Genomic DNA, 20,220 nt, shown 5'->3' with positions numbered 1-20,220 from the left:
AGTCATCATCCTCGGAAAAAGACTCTCACTGTGCACCCTATCTAATCCACTGACCATCTTGTATGTCTCTACTAAATCCCCTCTCAGCCTCCTTCTCTCCAATGAGAACACACCCAAGTTCCTCAGCCTTTCTTCATAAGACCTTCGCTCCAGACCAGGCAACATCCTGGTAAATCTCCTCTGCACCTGTTGCAACGATTCCACATCCTTCCTGTAATGGAGCGACCATGCAATATTCAAAGCGAGGCCGCACTAGCGTTTTGTAGAGTTGCAGAATGACATCACGTCTCCGCAACTCAATCCCTCTACCAATGCAACCTAAAACACCATCAGACTTCTGAACAGCACTATCAACCTGGGGGGCAGTTTTCAGGAACCTATGTACATGGACACCAAGATCCCTCTGTTCATCTCCACTACCAAGAATCTTTCTGTTGACCCGGTGTCCTGCCTTCCTATTATTCCTCCCAAAGTGAATCACCTCACATTTATCCGTATTAATCTCCATTTGCCACCTTTCGGCCCAATTTTGCAGTTTATCCAAGTCTCCCTGCAACCTGCAACATTCCTCCACAATGTCCACCACTCCATTGTCTTTAGTGTCATCTGCAAACTTACTAACCCATCCACCAATGCCTGCATCCAAGTCATTTATAAAAATGACAACAGCAGTAGTCTCAAAACAGATCCTTGAGACACACCACGAGTAATCAGACTCCAGGCTGAATATTTACCATCAACCACCACTCATTGCCTTCTTAGTGAAAGCTAGTTTCTAATCCAAATGGCTAAATCTCCCTCAATCCCGTGCCTCTGTATTTTCTCCAATAGCCTACCATGGGGAAACTTATCAAAGGCTTTACTGAAGTCCATGTACACCACGCCAACTGCCCGACTCTCATCCACATGATTGAGTTTTTTGAGAAGGTGACCAATGAAGTTTGTGAGACACGACCTGCCCTTGACAAATCCATGTTGACTATCTCCAATCACATTGTTGCTTTCTAGATGATTATAAATCCTATCTCTTATAATCCTTTCCAAAATTTTTCCTACAACAGACGCAAGGCTCACAGGTCTTTAATTGCCTGGGTCATTCTTACTGCCCCTCTTGAACAAGGGCACAACATTTGCACTTCTCCAGTCCTCTGGTACTAAACCTGTAGACAATGAGGACTCCAAGATCAAGGCCAAAGGCTCCACCACCTCCTCCCTAGCTTCCCAGACAATCCTCGGAAAAATCCCATCAGGCCCAGGGGTTTTATCTACCTTCACACGTTGTCGAATTGATAACACTTCCTCCTTACTAACCGTAACCTTTGCAATTCTAGTAGCCTCTAACTCAGTCACCTCCTCTGCAATATTCTCCTGTCGCTCAGTGAAAACAGATGAGAAATATTCATTTAGCACCTCTCCAATCTCCACAGCGTCCACACACAACTTCCCACTTCTGTCTTTGACTGGCCCTTTGCCTAGCCCAGTCATCCTCTTATTCCTCACATACCTATAGAGAGCTTTAGGGCTCTCCTTTATTTACCTGCCAATGTCTGCTCATGTACCCTCCTTGCTCTTCTTAACTCTCTCTTTAAATCCTCCCTAGCTAATCTGTAGCTCTCCATCACCTCATCTGAACCAACTGGTCTCATCGTCACATCAGCCTCCCTCTTCTGCTGAACAAGAGATACAATTTTTTTAGTAAACCACGGTTCCCTTAGCTGATCGCTTCCTCCCTGCCTGACAGGGACGTACCTCTCAAGGACACGCAATATCTGTTCCTTAAACCAGCTCCACAATTCAATTGTCCCCATCCCCTGCATTTTGCTAACCCATTCTATGCCTCCTAAGTCTTGCCTAATTGCACTACAAGGGAGGAATGGAGAAGCAGACAGTGAAGGGGACTATCAGAGATTACAACAGAACAGAGATAGACTGGAGAGTTGGGCAGATAAATGGCAGATGGAGTTCAATCCAGGCAAATGCGAGGTGATGCATTTTGGAAGATCAAATTCAAGGGCAAACGAAACAGTAAATGGAAAAGTTTTGGGGGAAATTGATGAACAGAGAGATCTGGGTGTTCAGGTCCATTGTTCCCTGAAAGTGACAATGCAGGTCAATAGGGTGGTCAAGGCGGCATATGGCATGCTTTCCTTCATTGGACAGGGTATTGAGTACAAGAGTTGGCAGGTCATGTTGCAGTTGTATAGGACTGTGGTTCGGCCACATTTAGAGTACTGTGTCCATTACCAAAAGGACGTGGACGAGAGGAGGAAAATTTAGGGGAGATATGCATGGCAAGTTCTTTACACAGAGGTTGGTGGGCACCTGCCAGCAGAGGTGGGCGACGCAGACACACTAGCATCTTTTAAGATATATTTGGACAGGTACACGGACGGGCAGGGAGCAAATGGACACAGACCGTGAGAAAATAGGTGACTGGTCAGACAGAGGATCTTGGTCGGCGCAGGCTTGGAGGGCTGAAGAGCCTGTTCCTGTGCTGTAATTTTCTTTGTTGTTTTGACTGACTGGAGTGAGGGAGGGAGGGTGCGACGGCTGGAGCGAGGGACAAATGGATGGCTGGAGGGACCGAGCGAGGGAAGAATGGATGGCTGGAGGGAGGGAGCGAGGACTGACAGGAGGAAGGAATGGATGAATGGAGGGAGGGAGCAGGAGGACGGGGCAGGGGGGTAGGAGGAGGGGGTTGGGGGGGAAGGAGGAGGGGCGGGTAGGGAAGGGAGGAGGGGGCAGGGAGAGAGGAGGGGAGGAGAGAGGGTGGGTTCGGTGCCAGGCAGCTGTTCAGGCAGGTACCAGAGATAGTGGGAACTGCAGATGCTGGAGAATCCAAGATCTTGGCCTGCTGTGTTCATCCAGCCACACATTTTAGTGTTCAGGCAGGTAGCTGTGCCCAGGAGCCGGGCGAAGAGGCCTTCTCCCAGCTCGGATCCCCGCTCCCGGCCAAGGCGGCGCAGGGCCGAGCCACTGAGCAGCGAGCTTTCCAGCAGCCTGGATGCCTGCTCCTCGCCCAGTGGTCATGCCGGAGGCTGTAGGGGTCCGGGATCGTGGTACGCTGATCCCGATGCAGAACAGCTGGGTCCTCAGTCCCCTCCCGGGAAAAGGGTTCCAGACAGCGGACTCGTCACCGAGGCAGAGGGGGGGGGAAAGGCGTGAGTAGGAACAGGAGAGGAAGGGGATTGACTGAGAGGGAGAAAGAGACAGACTGTGTGTGTGAGAGAGAGAATTAGAAATGCAGTCTGATTGCGGATGGGTTGGGTTTAAACAGATTTTTAAACTTTTAAAAAAAAACTCAATGCTCCCTGCTGAGCGGGTGGAGATGCACGGATAGATAAACACACGGCGAGAGGAAGAGAGACACAGAGAAAGACAGAGCGCCGGGGGCGGGGGCAGGGGAGAGGGAGAAGTTCACAGGGAGAGACGGAGAGAGAACGGCAGAGCACACACAGAGGGAGGCAGAGACAAGACGAGAGACAGAGAGGAGCGCGCGCGCGCACGCGCACACACACACACGCACACACACACACAAGAGACAGAGTGAAAGAGAAAGAAAGAGAGACAGAAGTGCACAGCGAGGTGGCAGAGACAAGACAACAGAGAGAGAGAGAGACGTAGACACAGAGTGAGGCACACACAGAGATGGAGAGACAGAGATTGTGGGTGTGGCGAGGGGTGGGTTTTTGAGAAAATGGGAGGGGGGAGCGAGGGCGAGAGAGAGAGACACAAAGAGACAAAGACAGAGTCGTAGAGTTGTGCAGCAGGGAAACAGACCCTTCAGTCCAACTCCTCCATGCCAACCAGATATCGTAAATGACTAGTTCCATTTGCCAGCATGTTGCCCATATCCCTCCAGACCCTTCCTATTCATGTGTCCATGCAGGTGACTTTTAAATACTGTGATTATAATAGCCTCTGGCACTCCTCTGGCAGTTCATTCCATACACAAACTATACTAGGGAGAACACATTGGCTCCAAATCCATCCACCATCCTCGGAGAAAAAGAACAGGAAATAACATGACCAACACAAGGAAACCTAAACACTTGAATAGAAAGCGGGACCGAACACCAGCGCTTCACTGGAGGCTCACTGATGATTTTGCCTGGAATGGTGACGAATCATCTGAAAACTAACCTTCCAGCTCAGTGAGCAATCTTACATCCAAAACCTCAACCCTGAGCTAAAAATCTTCTCAAAACTCGATAATACTTGGCCACTTGATTGACAGATGCATCCTATTTTCTTTTAAAAATAAACTTTTTTTGTTTGATGTATGACTGACCAGTGTTTATTGTCCTTCCTTAACTGAGGCTTGGGAACTCTGCAGCCCAATGGTATCAATGTGGACTTCACAAGCTTCAAAATCTCCCCTCCCACCACTGCATCCCAAAACCAGCCCAGCTCGTCCCCACGTTCCTAATCTGCTCTTCCTCTCCCCGATCCCCTCCTCCCAGCTCAAGCCAAACCCCCATTCCTGACCTACTAACCGCTTCCCGCCCCCTTGACCTGTCTGTCCTCCCCAGACTGACCTCTCCCCACCTACACTCACCTCGATTGGCTTCATGTCCGACCCTTTAACTTAAGACCATAAGATATGAGTGTAAGTAGGGCCATTCGACCCATCAAGTCCACTCCGCCATTTAAATCATGGCTCATGGGCATTTCAACTCCACTTCACTGCACGCTCCCCGTCGCCCTTGATTCCTGTGAGATCAAGAATTTGTTGATCTCTGCCTTGAAGGCATCCAACGTCCCGGCCCCCACTGCACTCCGTGGCAATGAATTTCACAAGCCCGCCACTCTCTGTCTTCAGAAAAGTCGTCTCATTTCCGTTTTAAATTTACCCCCTCTAATTTTAAGGCTGTGCCCACGGGTCCTAGTCTCCTGGCCTAACAGAAACAACTTCCTAGCGTCCACCCCTTCTAAGCCACACATTATCTCGTAAGTTTCTATTAGATCTCCCCTCAACCTTCTCAGCTCTAATGAGTACAATCCCAGGATCCTTAGCCGTTCATCGTATGTCAAACCTACCATTCCAGGGATCATCCGTGTGAATCTCCGCTGGACACGCTCCAGGGCCAGTATGTCCTTTCTGAGGTGTGGGGCCCAACATTGGACACGGTATTCTCAAAGGGGCCTAACTAGACCTTTATAAAGCCTCAGAAGCACATCACTGCTTCGAAATTCCAACCCTCTTGAGATAAACAACAACATTACATTCGCTTTCTTAATCATGGACTCTACCTGCAAGTTAACTTTTAGAGAATCCTGGACCAAGAATTCCAGATCCCTTTGTACTTCTGTTTTACGAATTTTCTCACCATTTAGAAAATATTCCATGCCTGTATTCTTTTTACCAAAGTGAAAAACCTCACATTTACTCACATTGAATTTCATCAGCCATTTCCTGGAGCACTCTCCTAAACTGTCTAAATCTTACTGCCGCCTCTCCACCTCCTCAGTACTACCTGCCTGTCTACCTATCTTCGTATCATCGGAAAACTTCGCCAGAATGCCCCCAGTCCCTTCATCCAGATCATTAACATATAAGGTGAACAGCAGCGGCCCCACCACTGAACCCTGCGGGACACCAATCGTCACTGGTTGCCATTCTGAAAAAGAGCCCTTAATCCCAACTCTCTGCCTTCTGTCAGACAGCCAATCCTCAATCCAGGCCAGTATCTCACCTCGAACACCATGGGCCCTCACGTTGCTCAGCAGCCTCCTGTGAGACACCTTATCAAAGGCCTGTTGGAAGTCTTGATAGATAACATCTGCTGGGTTTCCCTGGTCTAACATACCTGTTACCTCTTCAAAGAATCCTAACAGGTTTTTCAGGCACGACCTCCCCTGACTAAATCCATGCTGACTTGTTCTAATTTGACCCTGCACTTCCAGGAATTTCGAAATCTCATCCTTGACAATGATTCAAGAATTTTAATCAACTACCGAGGTCAAGCTAATCGGCCTGTAATTTTCCATCTTTTGCCTTGATCCTTTCTTAAACAAGGGAGTTACAACAGCAATTTTCCGAACATAGAACATAGAACATAGAACAGTACAGCACAGAACAGGCCCTTCAGCCCACAATGTTGTGCCGACCATTGATCCTCATGTATGCACCCTCAAATTTCTGTGACCATATACATGTCCAGCAGTCTCTTAAATGACCCCAATGACCTTGCTTCCACAACTGCTGCTGGCAACGCATTCCATGCTCTCACAACTCTCTGCGGAAAGAACCTGCCTCTGACATCCCCTCTATACTTTCCACCAACCAGCTTAAAACTATGACCCCTCGTGCTAGCCATTTCTGCCCTGGGAAATAGCCTCTGGCTATCAACTCTATCTATGCCTCTCATTATCTTGTATACCTCAATTAGATCTCCTCTCCTCCTCCTTTTCTCCAATGAAAAGAGACCGAGCTCAGTCAACCTCTCTTCATAAGATAAGCCCTCCAGTCCAGGCAGCATCCTGGTAAACCTCCTCTGAACCCTCTCCAAAGCATCCACATCTTTCCTATAATAGGGCGCCCAGAACTGGACGCACTATTCCAAGTGCGGTCTAACCAAAGTTTTATAGAGCTGCAACAAGATCTCACGACTCTTAAACTCAATCCCCCTGTTAATGAAAGCCAAAACACCATATGCTTTCTTAACAACCCTGTCCACTTGGGTGGCCATTTTAAGGGATCTATGTATCTGCACACCAAGATCCCTCTGTTCCTCCACGCTGCCAAGAATCCTGTCCTTAATCCTGTACTCAGCTTTCGAATTCAACCTTCCAAAATGCATCACCTCGCATTTATCCAGGTTGAACTCCATCTGCCACCTCTCAGCCCATCTCTGCATCCTGTCAATGTCCCGCTGCAGCCTACAACAGCCCTCTACACTGTCAACGACACCTCCGACCTTTGTGTCGTCTGCAAACTTGCTGACCCATCCTTCAATTCCCTCGTCCAAGTCATTAATAAAAATTACAAACAGTGGAGGCCCAAGGACAGAGCCCTGTGGAACTCCACTCACCACTGACTTCCAGGCAGAATATTTTCCTTCTACTACCACTCGCTGTCTTCTGTTGGCCAGCCAATTCTGTATCCAAGCAGCTAAGTTCCCCTGTATCCCATTCCTCCTGACCTTCTGAATGAGCCTATCATGGGGAACCTTATCAAATGCCTTACTGAAGTCCATATACACCACATCCACAGCTCGACCCTCATCAACTTTTCTAGTCACATCCTCAAAAAACTCGATAAGGTTTGTAAGGCATGACCTACCCCTCACAAAGCCGTGTTGACTGTATTTGATCAAGCCATGCTCTTCCAGATGGTCATAAATCTTATCCCTCAGAATCCTTTCTAACACCTTGCAGATGACAGACGTGAGACTTACCGGTCTATAATTGCCGGGGATTTCCCTATTTCCTTTCTTGAAGAGAGGAATTACATTTGCCTCTCTCCAGTCCTCAGGTACGACTCCAGTGGAGAGCGAGGATGCAAAGATCTTCGCAAGTGGCGAAGCAATTGCATTTCTCGCTTCCCAAAGCAGCCGAGGACAAATCTGATCCGGGCCTGGCGACTTGTCAATCTTAATGTTTGACAAAATTTTCAGCACATCAGCTTCGTCTATCTCTATCCATTCCAGCATGCACACCTGCTCTTCAAAGGTTTCATTCACTACAAAGTTCGTTTCTTTCGTAAAGACAGAAGCAAAAAACTCATTTAGGGCTTCCCCTACCTCCTCAGGCTCCACACACAAGTTCCCTATGCTATCCCTGATCGGCCCTACTCTTTCTTTGACCATTCTCTTATTCCTCACCTAAGTGTAAAATGCCTTTGTGTTTTCCCGGATTCCTTCTGCCAAGCCTTTCTCGTGCCCCCTCCTGGCTCTCCTCAGACCATTTTTGAGCTCCTTCCTTGCCTGCATGTAATCCTCTCTAGCTGAACTTGACCCTAGCTTCCTCCACCTTATGTAAGCTACCTTCTTCCTTTTCACTAGAAGCTCCACCGCTCTCGTCATCCAAGGTTCCTTTATCTTACCCCGTCTTGCCTGTCTCAGAGGGACATATTTACTCATCACTCCCAACAACTGTTCCTTAAACCGTCTCCACATGTCTATAGTTCCCTTACCATGGAACAACTGCTCCCAGTCCATGCTTCCTAACTCATGTCTAATCGCATCATAGTTTCCTCTTCCCCAATTAAATATCCTCCCATTTTGCCTAATCCTCTCCTTCTCCATAGCTATCTAGAACGTGAGGCAGTTATGGTCACTATCACCAAAATGCTCTCCCACCACAAGATCTGATACCTGCCCCGGCTCGTTTCCGAGCACCAAGTCTAGAATGGCCTCTCCCCTCGTCGGCCTGTCAACGTACTGCGTTAGGAAACCCTCCTGAACACACCTTACAAAAACAGCTCCATTCAAATCTTCTGCTCGAAGGAGGTTCCAATCAATATTAGGAAAGTTAAAGTCACCCATTACAACAACCCTACTGCGTGCACACTTTTCCAAAATCTGTCGACCTATGCTTTCTTCAATCTCCCTGCTGCTATTGGGGGGCCTGTAGTAAACCCCTAACGAGGTGACTACTCCCTTGCTGTTCCTAATTTCCACCCATACTGACTCAGTAGGCAGATCTTCCTCGACAAAGGAAGCTTCTGTAGCTGTGATACCCTCTCTGATTAGTAGTGCTACACCCCCTCCTCTTTTTCCCCCCTCCCTATTCTTTTTAAATGTTCTAAACCCTGGAAGATCCAGCAACCATTCCTGCCCATGAGAAACCCATGTCTCTGTTATGGCCACAACATCATAGCACCAGGTACTGATCCATGTTCTAAGTTCATCACTTTTATTCCTGATACTCCTTGCATTAAAGCAAACACACTTAAACCGATTCCTTGGTTCCTTCCCAGGAAAATCCTTCCCACTAGCTGGTCTACCTCTTGCTACTGCCTCACCTGCATCAATGCTCACCTCTGGTATACAGCTCAGGTTCCCACCCCCCTGCCATACTAGTTTAAACCCTCTCGAACTACTCGAGCAAACCTTCCACCCAGGACATTGGTCCCCTTCCAGTTCAGATGCAACCCGTCCTTCTTGTACAGGTCCCACCTTCCCCAGAAGGCATCCCAATTATCAACATATCTGAAGCCCTCCCTCCTACACCAGCTGCGAAGCCACGTGTTCAGCTGCGCCCGCTCCCTGTTCCTCACCTCGCTATCTCGTGGCACCGGTAGTAAACCAGAGAACACTACTCTGTTCGTCCTGCTCTGCAGCTTCCATCCTAACTCCCTGAAATCACTTTTTATATCCTCAAACCTATTTCTGGCTATATCATTTGTGCCAATATGTAACACGATTTCTGGCTGTTCGCCCTCCCCTTTTAGAACTTTATACACCCGATCGGAGACGTCCCGGACCCTGGCACCAGGGAGGCAACATACCTTCCGGGAATCCCGATCTTGCCCACAAAATCTCCTGTCGATTCCCCTAACTATCGAGTCCCCTACCACGAGTACTTTTCTATTCTGCCCCCTTCCCTTCTTTGTCACAGTGTCAGGCTCAGTGCCAGAGAACTGACTACTATGGCTTTCCTCTGGTAGGTCATCCCCCCCAGCAGTATCCAAAATGGTATACTTATTGCTGAGGGGAATGCCCACAGGGGATCTCTGCACTGTCTGTCTGTCCCCTTTCCTCCCCCTAACTGTAACCCATCTATCCTCGTCCTGAGCCTTAGGAGTGACCAACTCCCGGTAACTCCTCTCAATTACCCCCTCTGCCTCCCGAATGATCCGTAGTTCATCCAGCTCCAGCTCCATTTCCCTAACACGCCTTGCTGATATATATGGTCACTGCTTTCCTTCCCGGCTGCCCCTCTGGTCCTCGTCACTTCCTCTGCTGCTCCCGCTCCTTCTCTGAAAGAGGAAAAACACCGCTGCCCGCTACCGGTAAGTAATTTTAAAAATAAACTGCTTTACCTTAGCTGCAGTCTTCCGGGTCCATCTTGCCTCTGCTGCTGCTCGCACTCATAATGGCCGTTGGCGTCGAAGGGTGAGTATTTATACTCACTGCTTTCCTTCCCGGCTGCCCCTCTGGTCCTCGTCACTTCCTCTGCTGCTCCCGCTCCTTCTCTGAAAGAGGAAAAACACCGCTGCCCGCTACCGGTAAGTAATTTTAAAAATAAACTGCTTTACCTTAGCTGCAGTCTTCCGGGTCCGTCTTGCCTCCGCTGCTGCTCGCACTCAAAAAAAACTACACTGACTTTTGAAAGATCATAGCCAAAGCCTCTGCTATTTCCTCAGCCACCTTGTTCAGAACTCTAGGATATAGCCCATTGGGGCCAGGAGATTTATCAATTTTTAGACCTTTTAGCTCTTTTAGCACTTGCTCTTTTGTAATTCCTACCATCCTCAGCTCTGCCCCCTGGCTCTCCCTAATTGTTGGCATATTACTCATGTCTTCCACTGTGAAGACTGACGCAAAGTACTTAAGTTCTTCAGCTACTTCCTTATCTCCCACCACTTGCCTTCCAGCATCAATTTGGAGTGGCCCAGTGTCTACTTTTGCCTCACGTTTGTTTCTTATGTATTGAAAGAAGCCGTTACTATGATTTCTGATATGACTAGCTAGCCTACCTTGATATTTGATCCTCTCCTTCCTTATTGCTTGTCTGTCTCCTCTGCACCTATCTTCCCCTCTATCCATCTTCAATCTGCCTTCCCCTCTCCCTATTTCTTTCAGAGCCCTCTCCTCCTCCCTCTTTTCTGATGAAGGGTCGAGGCCCGAAACGTCAGCTTTTGTGCTCCTGAGATACTGCTTGGCCTGCTGTGTTCATCCAGCTCCACACTTTGTAATCTTGGATTCTCCAGCATCTGCAGTTCCCATTATCTCTGATGCCAATTGTTTTTATTTTGTGGACAGCTGCTATCAATAGCAAACCAAACAAAAGCTTCATTTGTCATTGTCAAAATTGGTAATAGCCCACGAGCTGCAGAGTGAACAAAAAAAAGTTACCCATTTGCTTGTGACTCTCAGATGGATTTCTTTCCGATTTATTTATTCTTTAATGAGACATAGCTGTTGCTGATTGTCCAGCACAAATTGACTTCTTGAACAGCTTCATGTTGCTGTACACAGACCCACAATGCTGTTCCAAAAGAGATTACTAATATTGACTCAGGAACAATCATTCATTTCCAAATAAGTTTGAGAGTAGCTTGGAGGTGATTTTTACTGGGATTAGTGCTACCATGTCTGATGTCCTTGACCTTGAAGATGAGTTTTCTAAGTCTGGAAAGGCGGGTGTAAGAATAGTTGGAAAAAAATGTGGCAGTGCATCTTGTATATGGACACATTATTGTGTCTTGGAGTTGGTTGTGGAGAGAATGGATACGGTGCCAATCAAGGGGCTGCTTTGGTCTAGACTCAAGATCGTTTCCAGTGTTGTTGGATCTGCACCATCATTGGCACACTTCTGACTTGAGAATTGGAGGGCGGCTGCAGGCTTCGGAGTCAGGAGTTTCTACATCAAATCGCAGAGTCGTTTTGCTTTGTTCCTTTGTCTGTTAGTCTGTGGTCCCAAGTGATATCTAAAACCAAGCTCTTGTGAGCTTGTTATTCTAAACTTAAAATTTATGTTGAATATCAGATGGAATTTGTTTTATTGACTCCATTCTGCAATCATGTCGATCTGAAAATGTTAACTGCATTAATTAATACTAAGCAGAAACAGACTTTGTAGTAAATGGTTTGACGATTTTCTGTGTCTGGAACATCCCTCTTCCTTCTCGAACGAAGATCGTACCAACCTATGGTGCCAAACTGCGGGTCAAACGGACGGGGCTCATAATCTTTAAATTCCTCATCAAAATTAGTGTAATCGTATGGTTCTGTGCAATAAAAGAGAAAGAATAAACAGGTTCCCACAATTTTGCTGATGTTTATGAACAGAATGCACAAATTCAAAAGTTTGCGCTGGCATGTCTGCTTCCTCCAGCCTGTTTAAACTGTTCCATTCAATGTGAAATTTGTGATAAGTTTTAGCACACAGGTCTGTTTCATCTGTGCCACCGCCTTCAGAGTGTATTCAATTCTAATAGACATACATGCTTTCCCCCTTTTCCAGTAATACATTTCTTGAAGAGTTCAATGATATTTGGATTTTAAATCTTATCCTCATATTCTTTAGATTCTCAATCATCACTGAATCTGATGTCACCGCCATTCCATCCAGTGTCAAACAGGAGTCAACTGGCATATCCAAATTTTAATTTGAGTTTAGTGCTACACAAATATATTACTTTTTTAAAAATTATATTCAAGTCAACATTAACATTTCATTCCCTGACACCGGGTGAACTTACTTTTAAACTCCAATTTTCCTTCAGTATTAACAGAGAGGTGAGCCTTTTTGCAAGCGCCGAAAGTCTCCACCAGTTTATGCTAAAGCTTGAGGAACTGTAAGTTTCACAAATATGTTCCTATTAAACACTAATTCCTATTGAAGCAGTATTCAGCTACACTTGTTTAACTAGACAGCAGAAATGGTCAAGATTTTAAAAGCGATTAAGTACTTTGAAGAGGAGTCACTCTTTGAATTAAATTCCATGTTGGTGTGTGTGAGTCCATAGGTTCCTCACTCTCAATGAACCATTCAAACTGACATGCAATTACTGAAACACACAGACAAAAAAAACATGAACGGTCACTAGGATTTTGAGAGTGATTTGGAACTTGTATTCAATACCTTCTGGGGTAAATCTGTTCCAATCTGGATAGTACTCATTTATCACCATCCCACCTACCTTCCCCAGCACCTCCTCCCTCTCCACACTATTTGTTTCTGAGCTCCCGTCCACCCTCCATTTTGGAGGAAGGGTCCTGACCCAAAACATCAACTTTCTTGAGCCTCTGATGCTGCCTGCTTTCCCCCAGCTCCACAATGTGTTATCTCAGACACCAACTTTGGCAGTTCTTACTATCTGGATAACTCATTCTCACCTTGTAACAAGTGATTTATCGTCATTTTCTTTTCAGATTACACATGTACATGTATATACATAAATATACATGTGACACCTTTATGCCTGAACCACGAACCGAGAGGATTTTTAAAATAGTCTCTTCATATCTGCATGCAAGAGAAATCAAGGTCATAATTTTCATTTTAGGAATCACTTAAACACTCAAAGTACTCACAGTCAGTGTCCCATTTCCTTGACCAGTCAATTTGATGAGAATATTTCGTCCAAGAGGAAACCGTAACAGTAATTATATTTTATCATCAAACTCTTCATTGCATCACTAATATTTCCTCGTCTGTTTGAAATGTAAGACAATGAAATAATCATGGACAGATTGGCCAACAATGTAATTTAATGTGTGTTATGGCAACTGAAAATCACAACCATTGAAGAGTGTTCTTTAAAATGCTGTTATCATACAACAGAGTACTTTTTGAGATGCAGTGATGAATATAATTCCTGAGATGCAAATAATATATGCTTAATTAATTCCAGAGAATAACTTTACAATTAAAAAGAAGCTAAGAATCTCTTTACATCGTGATGCTTGTCAGATTGCCACTAGTCAATGGAAATCGTTCAGAACGATTATTTATTGCCAGATGAAAAGGAAGCGTACACATTTCATTTTTACATCTCATCCAAGAGACAAAAACAAACACCTTTACGAATTCATTGTCAAACAACAAGACTCACTCAACAAGTCATTTGGCCCATTGAATTTCCTCCACCATTCGGTGAGATCATGGTTGATCTCATTACATTTATTATTATACAACATTTCCACCAAGCCCTCCTGAAAGCTAATACATTCCAATCCAAGTAACATCCTGGTAAATCTCTGTTTCTGTTCCATGCCTTGTCTTTCCAAATATTTTTGAGTCATCTAAAAATTTAGCCACAGCACATTCACCTCTTCCTCCAAGTCATTAATAAACAAGCTCAAGACCTGTGGTTCCTTCAGCGCTGCCCCATTTCTTACTCACAAGCCAACCCTGGCATCTCTGTCCATTTGTCTGTTCTTTCTATAGGACATGTATCATTGGATATTTAGTTCCCAACACTTATCCCCTTACAACCACATGTCTGTGATACCCAGAACAATACATCTGTCAATTTCCATCTGCACCACAAACTCATTCACTTTGTTTTATACACTCCCTACAATTAAATAAAAGACCTTCAGTCTGGCATTTATGGCCACCCTTCTTATCTGCTGCACCTGAAATGAGACTCCTGACTATTTCCATACTTTTTGTCCTATTACTTGCTCTGGAAACTTTGCTGAGCACTTACTAGCTTCTAACTTTTTCCATAATTTTCCATGCAACTGGACTCACCCGCTCCACACTTTTCACTTTGATGCCCTACCCCAGACCTAGCTATGTCTTTTGCCAGGATATTTGTCCCAATATGATTCTCATCAAGCCTATGCCACCGGAACAACTCCCTCCTTCCCCATACCAATGCCAATGTCCCATGAATTCAAACACATTTCTGCCATGCCATCATTTGAACAATGCATTTACATCTTCAGTTTTGTTCACACCGTGCCAAATTGCTCAGATAAGAATCCCGAGATTATTACCTTTTGGTTCTGCCTTCTCACTCAGCACCTCAGTGCTCGTAATCCCTCAGCAGAACCTCTTTCCTCTTTCTTCCATATCAATGGTACCTGTGTCCACCACGATAGCTGGATTTCTACACCTCCCACTTCAAATTCCTTGGTAGCCAAGACGGAATATCCTAAACCTGGGCGCCAGGCAGGCAACACTACTTTCGAGACTCTCGATCCTAGTCACAACCAACAATGTTCATTCTCCTAACTATACTACCTCTGATTATAACTACATTTCACTTTTTATCCCCTCTTGAATGTCCCCCTGTACCACCGTGCTATAGTCAGTTTACTCATCTTCCATATACCCTGACCTCTCATCCACACAGGAAGAAAGAATCTCAAACCTGTTCGATAAGATCAAAGGCCAAGGTTCCTTCTGCACGACATCCTGGATCCTTCCACCTGCCCTGTTCTTAGTCACAGTCTCACGTCCCTGGCCACTGACCGAGCTTCAGGTAGTTAATCTAAGGTGTGTGACTGCCTCCGGAAACAGAGCATTCCCTGGTAACTCTCCCCCGCATGATTTGTTGATTGGTCGAAACTGAGATTCCAGTTCATCAACCCTGAGCTGGAGTATGGTGTCTGACCACTCCCCCGTCATGTAGGTTTAAATCATCATTGGCCCGGCATCTCCATTTCAATTACTTATATCTTAATTTGATTTCAAAACATTAGTTTGTAGCCTGTATATATTTCTCCGATTTACTTTCAATCTGAAAGTTACCGATAATAGATTCTTAAACCAGTAGCTATCACCAACCAATGAACCGGGTTCACCTTCTGGGTCCCCGCTTCTGGCTTCAATTTGCCCTGTCTCAAAAAAAAAGCTTACCAACTATCAGGCAAAAAAAGCAAGCAAATAGCACCTCTTACCCTCTGCACTGACTTACCACATGGCCACCAAATTCCCCAAAATATCTATTCACTTGGTGCATTTCACTGTAGATGTGATCTCTCCTTCCTGGCCATGCAAAGCATACTGATCCATAGCAATATACTACCTTCAAAACCTCAGCTCTTAGCTTATTACTTTTGAGTACATTCTCAAATGCTTGCTCAAAGTCCAAATACAACACATTTACTGGTTTTCCTCTACTAATTCTGGTTGGGACTTCCTCCAAAAACCCAAACAAATTAGCCAGACATAATTTCTCTTTCGTCAGGCTATGGTGATTCTGTTTGATTAGATTCTGATTTTCCAAATGTCCTGCTATTATTTTCTTCACAGTTGATTGCCACATATTTCCAACAATTTGCCTTTCTCCTTTTTAAATAGGGATGTCACATCGGCAGTTTTCCAGCCCTCAGATGCTTCTTGAGAATCGAAACCTTTTTCAGAAATTACAATCAATGCATACACCAACTCTGAAGCTCCTTTGTTTGGAATCATAGAAAGTAAACCATCAGGGCAAAGAGTCTAATCTGCTTTCACTCCATTAGATTGTCTACTACTACTTCTGTAATGGTAGTGATGGTGTGGTAGTGATGTATTTAATTCATTACTAAAGAATACAGGGATAAGGGGATCCTTGAAGTAGCTTCCACTGTGAAAACTACCCTTTTCTCATTATTGTTGTTTCTTGATTTGAAAATTAAACTGGCCATCTCAGCCTAGCATATAATTGATGGCATTACCTCGAAAACCTTCTCTGCTAAAGTGTTGAATAGATTGCTACCACCTGAAAGAAGTAATTCTTCCCCTGAATTAACAGGCAACCAATATGAAAATGTGGCCTCTGTGGTCATAAAATATTTCACAAATGGGAGCATTCTCTACGGATATACACTATCAAGCCTCTTAAGAATCTTAAATGCTGAAAAAATAAGATTTCTTTCAATCTTATAAATCCCATCCGCCCAACATTCCTAAGCATGGCAATCCCCTCCTCCATTTCCAAAATCAACCCAGGGAACATTAGGTGTACGGCCTCCGCAGCAGGGACCCTGTGGCCGGACACCAGTTATAAGTTACCATCCTGCTGCCCCTTCTCTACTTCTGTTTGCGATGCAGTCCTCTGTCCATCCTAATATACTACCCTTGAACTCATGGGCTGCTTTCTTTTGAGTCACCTTATGAGTTGTAATTTATCAAATGCTTTTTTGAAATCTAAACGTACTACATCAACTGGTGGACCTTCATCAGTCATGTTTGTTTCCATCTCAAAGCACTGTAGCAGGACCGCGGGGGCACATCGCCGCGAGCGGCTCAGGACCAGTGAATTCAAATATGAAATTACACGAAAGACAGCATTGAATTTAAAGCATCAAGAGAAAAGGGATTTGGAATCGAGCATTAGTTTGTGGGGATGGAGCAGCGCTTGGAACATTGAGTTCAATTCTGGTTGCTTCATTATAGGAAGGATGTGGAAGCTTTAGAGAGGGTGTAGAGGAGATTTAGCAGGATGCTGCATGGAATGGACGGCAGGTCTTATGATGAAACATTGAGGGGGCGAGGACTTTTTCCATTGGAGCAAAGAAGAATGAGAGGTGACTTGATAGAGGTATGCAAGATGATGAGAGGCATAGCTGGAGTGGATAGTCAGATTTTGTTTCCCAGGGCAGAAATGACTATTACGAGGGGGAGAAATTTTAAGGTGACTGGAGGAAGGAATAGGGGAGATGTCAGAGGTAGGTTCTTTACACAGAGAGTGGCGGGTGTGTGGAATGCGCTGCTAGCAGTGGTAGTGCAGTCAGATACATTTCAAGACTTTTAAACAACTCTTGGATCGGCACATGAAGGATAGTAAAATGAAGGGTATGCAGGGTAGTTTGATCTGAGTGGGATAATAGGTCGGCACAACATCGTGGGCCGAAGGGCCTGTACTGTTCTTTGTTCTCTGTTCAGCCAAAGGTTCTTTCCTTTTAAGGAGAGGGTAATTGATTGTAGTTTTTAAAAGACAGAACTGGAGGACAGAGAAAGATATCAAGGAAGGTTGCACGTTAGTGACAGTATCAACAAGTCCACAGCAGATGCACTCTGAGTAACTACACTGTTTTGAAGGCGAGAGGACCAATGATATCAGTTAAGCCCCTCTTGTTCTTGTATTGTGTACTTCTGATATCGGCGCAAATGGACAACCTCACTCTCCTGCTCAGCTGCAGAGTGAATAATGCTGCAATATTTGTCAACTCCCAAATGGGCATTGATACATTAGTAAATCTCACATCAATAAACTTACATCTCAAGGTTCTCACCTTCTAGGACTGTTTGTAGTGGTAAATAACCCAAGCGAGGATGTTTGGCAAAGTATTTCTTTGATCTGAAGTTATTTTTCAGCACCTTGGTGAAATCACGCACATCTTCACCTGATGTTGTCTAAAAATGTAAAATAAATCAAATTTAGTTAAGAATTAATAATGAACCAATCTACTCAACTCACTCTATAATCCATGCTATTCCTGCTAAATGTCTTTGAGGATGTAAAATTGAAGAGTCTGCAACTCTGAGGGATAAAGTCGGCTATCTTTCTGTAAGATTATGATCAAGGTTAGATATGTCTGAATGTGAGTTTCGGACAATTAAGCTTGAGTTTCATAGAGTCATACAGCATGAAAACAGATCCTTTGGTCCAACCAGCCTTTGCTGATCACAATCCCAAACTGAACTAGTTCCACCTGCCTGTGCTTGGCCCATATCTCTCCAAACATTTCTATCATCTTTCTATCTTCTGGGTACATCACCTCAGCAGATTTCTCCATCTTGTGGCCAAATACTGAAACTATCCAATTAAATAATTTCAAATGATACACAGATCCAGGATTCACATTAGTGGCCTTTCTGGTTGAATTCCTAATTATTTTAACAATAGTGCATTTCGTTGTCCAATTATGCCATGTAATCCAGTGATCCAAAATTCATCTCATTGGGTTTAATTTGTTTGTTTTTTTGTCTTGTGTCAAAGATGAGATCAATACATTGGTGAGAAATTATCTTGGTTTGGAGATTCAAAGTCACTATAGTCCCAGATGAGACCACAGGTCTGCTCTCACAGTCGAGAGATATAACTGGAGGTGGTTTAAATTGAAGGTTACCGCACCTCAGATGAGGAGAGAGGTTGAGAAGAAGATTCCTTCATTAACTTCAGACAGTGTCGGATCCCAGGCTGTTGGTATCACTCTGAATTACAAACCAGCCAACTGGCTCCCAGGCAAAATAGGCAATCAGTTTGGGTAGAGATAAGGAACAGCAAAGGAAAGAAGTCACAGCTGTGACAGTTTCAGATTCATAGATCCCCTGACAGAAGATACAGTCCAGGATAGCATACAGTCGATAGACCAAGAAGTAATGGGATCTTGTAAGAAAGATGTTACCATAAACTGTGAATCCAATTGGCACAGATAGCCTGGAAGATTCTTTTTTATTCACGGGATGTGGATGTTGCTGGCTAAGCCCAATTACCCTGGAGAAGGTGGTGGTGAGCTGCCTTCTTGAATAACTGCAGTCCCTAGAGTAGTGCTGTTCAGAAAGAAGCTCCAGAATCTTAACTCAATGACTATTAATGAACAGCGATATAGTTCCGAGTCAGGATAGTGTGTGTGGCTTGGAGGGAAACTTGCATGGGGCACTAATTATACATTACTGATGATAGAACAGATGTTGAAGGTGGTGGGTGGGGTACCAATCCAACAGGCTGCTTTGTCCATATGGTTCAAGCTTCCTGAGTGTTGATGGAGCTGCACCAGTCCTGACCAGTGGATATTACATTCCTGACTTGGGCTTTATAGATGGTGGACAGGCTTTGTGTAGGTAGGGGGCTCATTATTCACTGCAGAATTCTTAACCTCTGACCTGCTCTTGTCGTCACAATAATTATAAGTTTGGTCCAATTCAGTTTCTGGAAACCTGATAAGCCTCAGCATATTGGCAGTAAAGGAGTGTAAGTCATGGGGTAATGGTTAGATTCTCCTTAATGGTGACGTTCATTGCCCGTAAGTTGCACAGCACAACTACCACTTGCTTCTCATCACTTATGTTCCGTGGACATGGACTACTTCAGCATCTGAGGAGCTATGAGTGGTGCTGAACATGGCACAATCAACTGAGAACATCCCCACGTATGGCATTCTGACGGAGGGATGGCATTTGGCATTTGATGAAACAGTTGAAGATGGTTGAGCTCAGGGCACAAATTTACGTAACCCCCGCAGTGATGCTTTGGAGTTGGGGCAACTGACTTCCAATAACCACAACCACTTGCTTTATGGTAAGGTTCCAGCCAGCAGAGGGTTTTTCACCTGATTCTTACTGACTGCAGCTTTGCGACGGCTCCTTGATGTCATATTTGGTTGAATGGCACCTTGATGTCAAGAGAAGTTATCTACCCCTCAGGATATATTCATAGAGTGCATTCGGAGTCTTAAAACTGTACCACTGGAACCAAGCAGGGATTAAGATATTTTAGACCTGGTAGTATGTTTTGAGATACAACTCATCAACCATAACATAGTACAGGATTCTCTGGATAAGAATGATCAGGATGTGGTAGAATTTTACATCAAGGATGAGGATGAGAATTTGGTCTGAAACTGTTTAATATCTTTAACTTTCATTGACGATAACTCAGGA

At 44.8% G+C, this 20,220-nt stretch overlaps 1 long non-coding RNA gene across 15 annotated transcripts in view; it reads right to left on the bottom strand.

The window, feature by feature from the left end:
* Nucleotides 1-17,966, bottom strand: part of LOC132209278 (uncharacterized) — a 372,299-nt gene extending 354,333 nt beyond the window's left edge. For 8 of the 15 annotated variants that reach the window (XR_009445357.1, XR_009445368.1, XR_009445370.1 and 5 more), the window contains exon 1: nt 17,850-17,966. This is a non-coding gene — a long non-coding RNA (uncharacterized LOC132209278). Of the gene's footprint in view, nt 1-9,988; nt 12,468-13,010; nt 13,329-17,849 lie in introns of all 15 variants that reach the window. The other 7 variants (XR_009445361.1, XR_009445369.1, XR_009445367.1 and 4 more) reach the window with 5 other exon arrangements.
* Between the last annotated feature and the right edge of the window lie 2,254 nt (nt 17,967-20,220).

Source organism: Stegostoma tigrinum, unplaced genomic scaffold (assembly GCF_030684315.1).
Source record: "Stegostoma tigrinum isolate sSteTig4 unplaced genomic scaffold, sSteTig4.hap1 scaffold_80, whole genome shotgun sequence".
In the NCBI taxonomy this organism is placed as follows: domain Eukaryota; kingdom Metazoa; phylum Chordata; class Chondrichthyes; order Orectolobiformes; family Stegostomatidae; genus Stegostoma; species Stegostoma tigrinum.
Note: the sequence above shows the minus strand (reverse complement) of the source record. Positions and strands in the feature narration are given on the sequence as shown.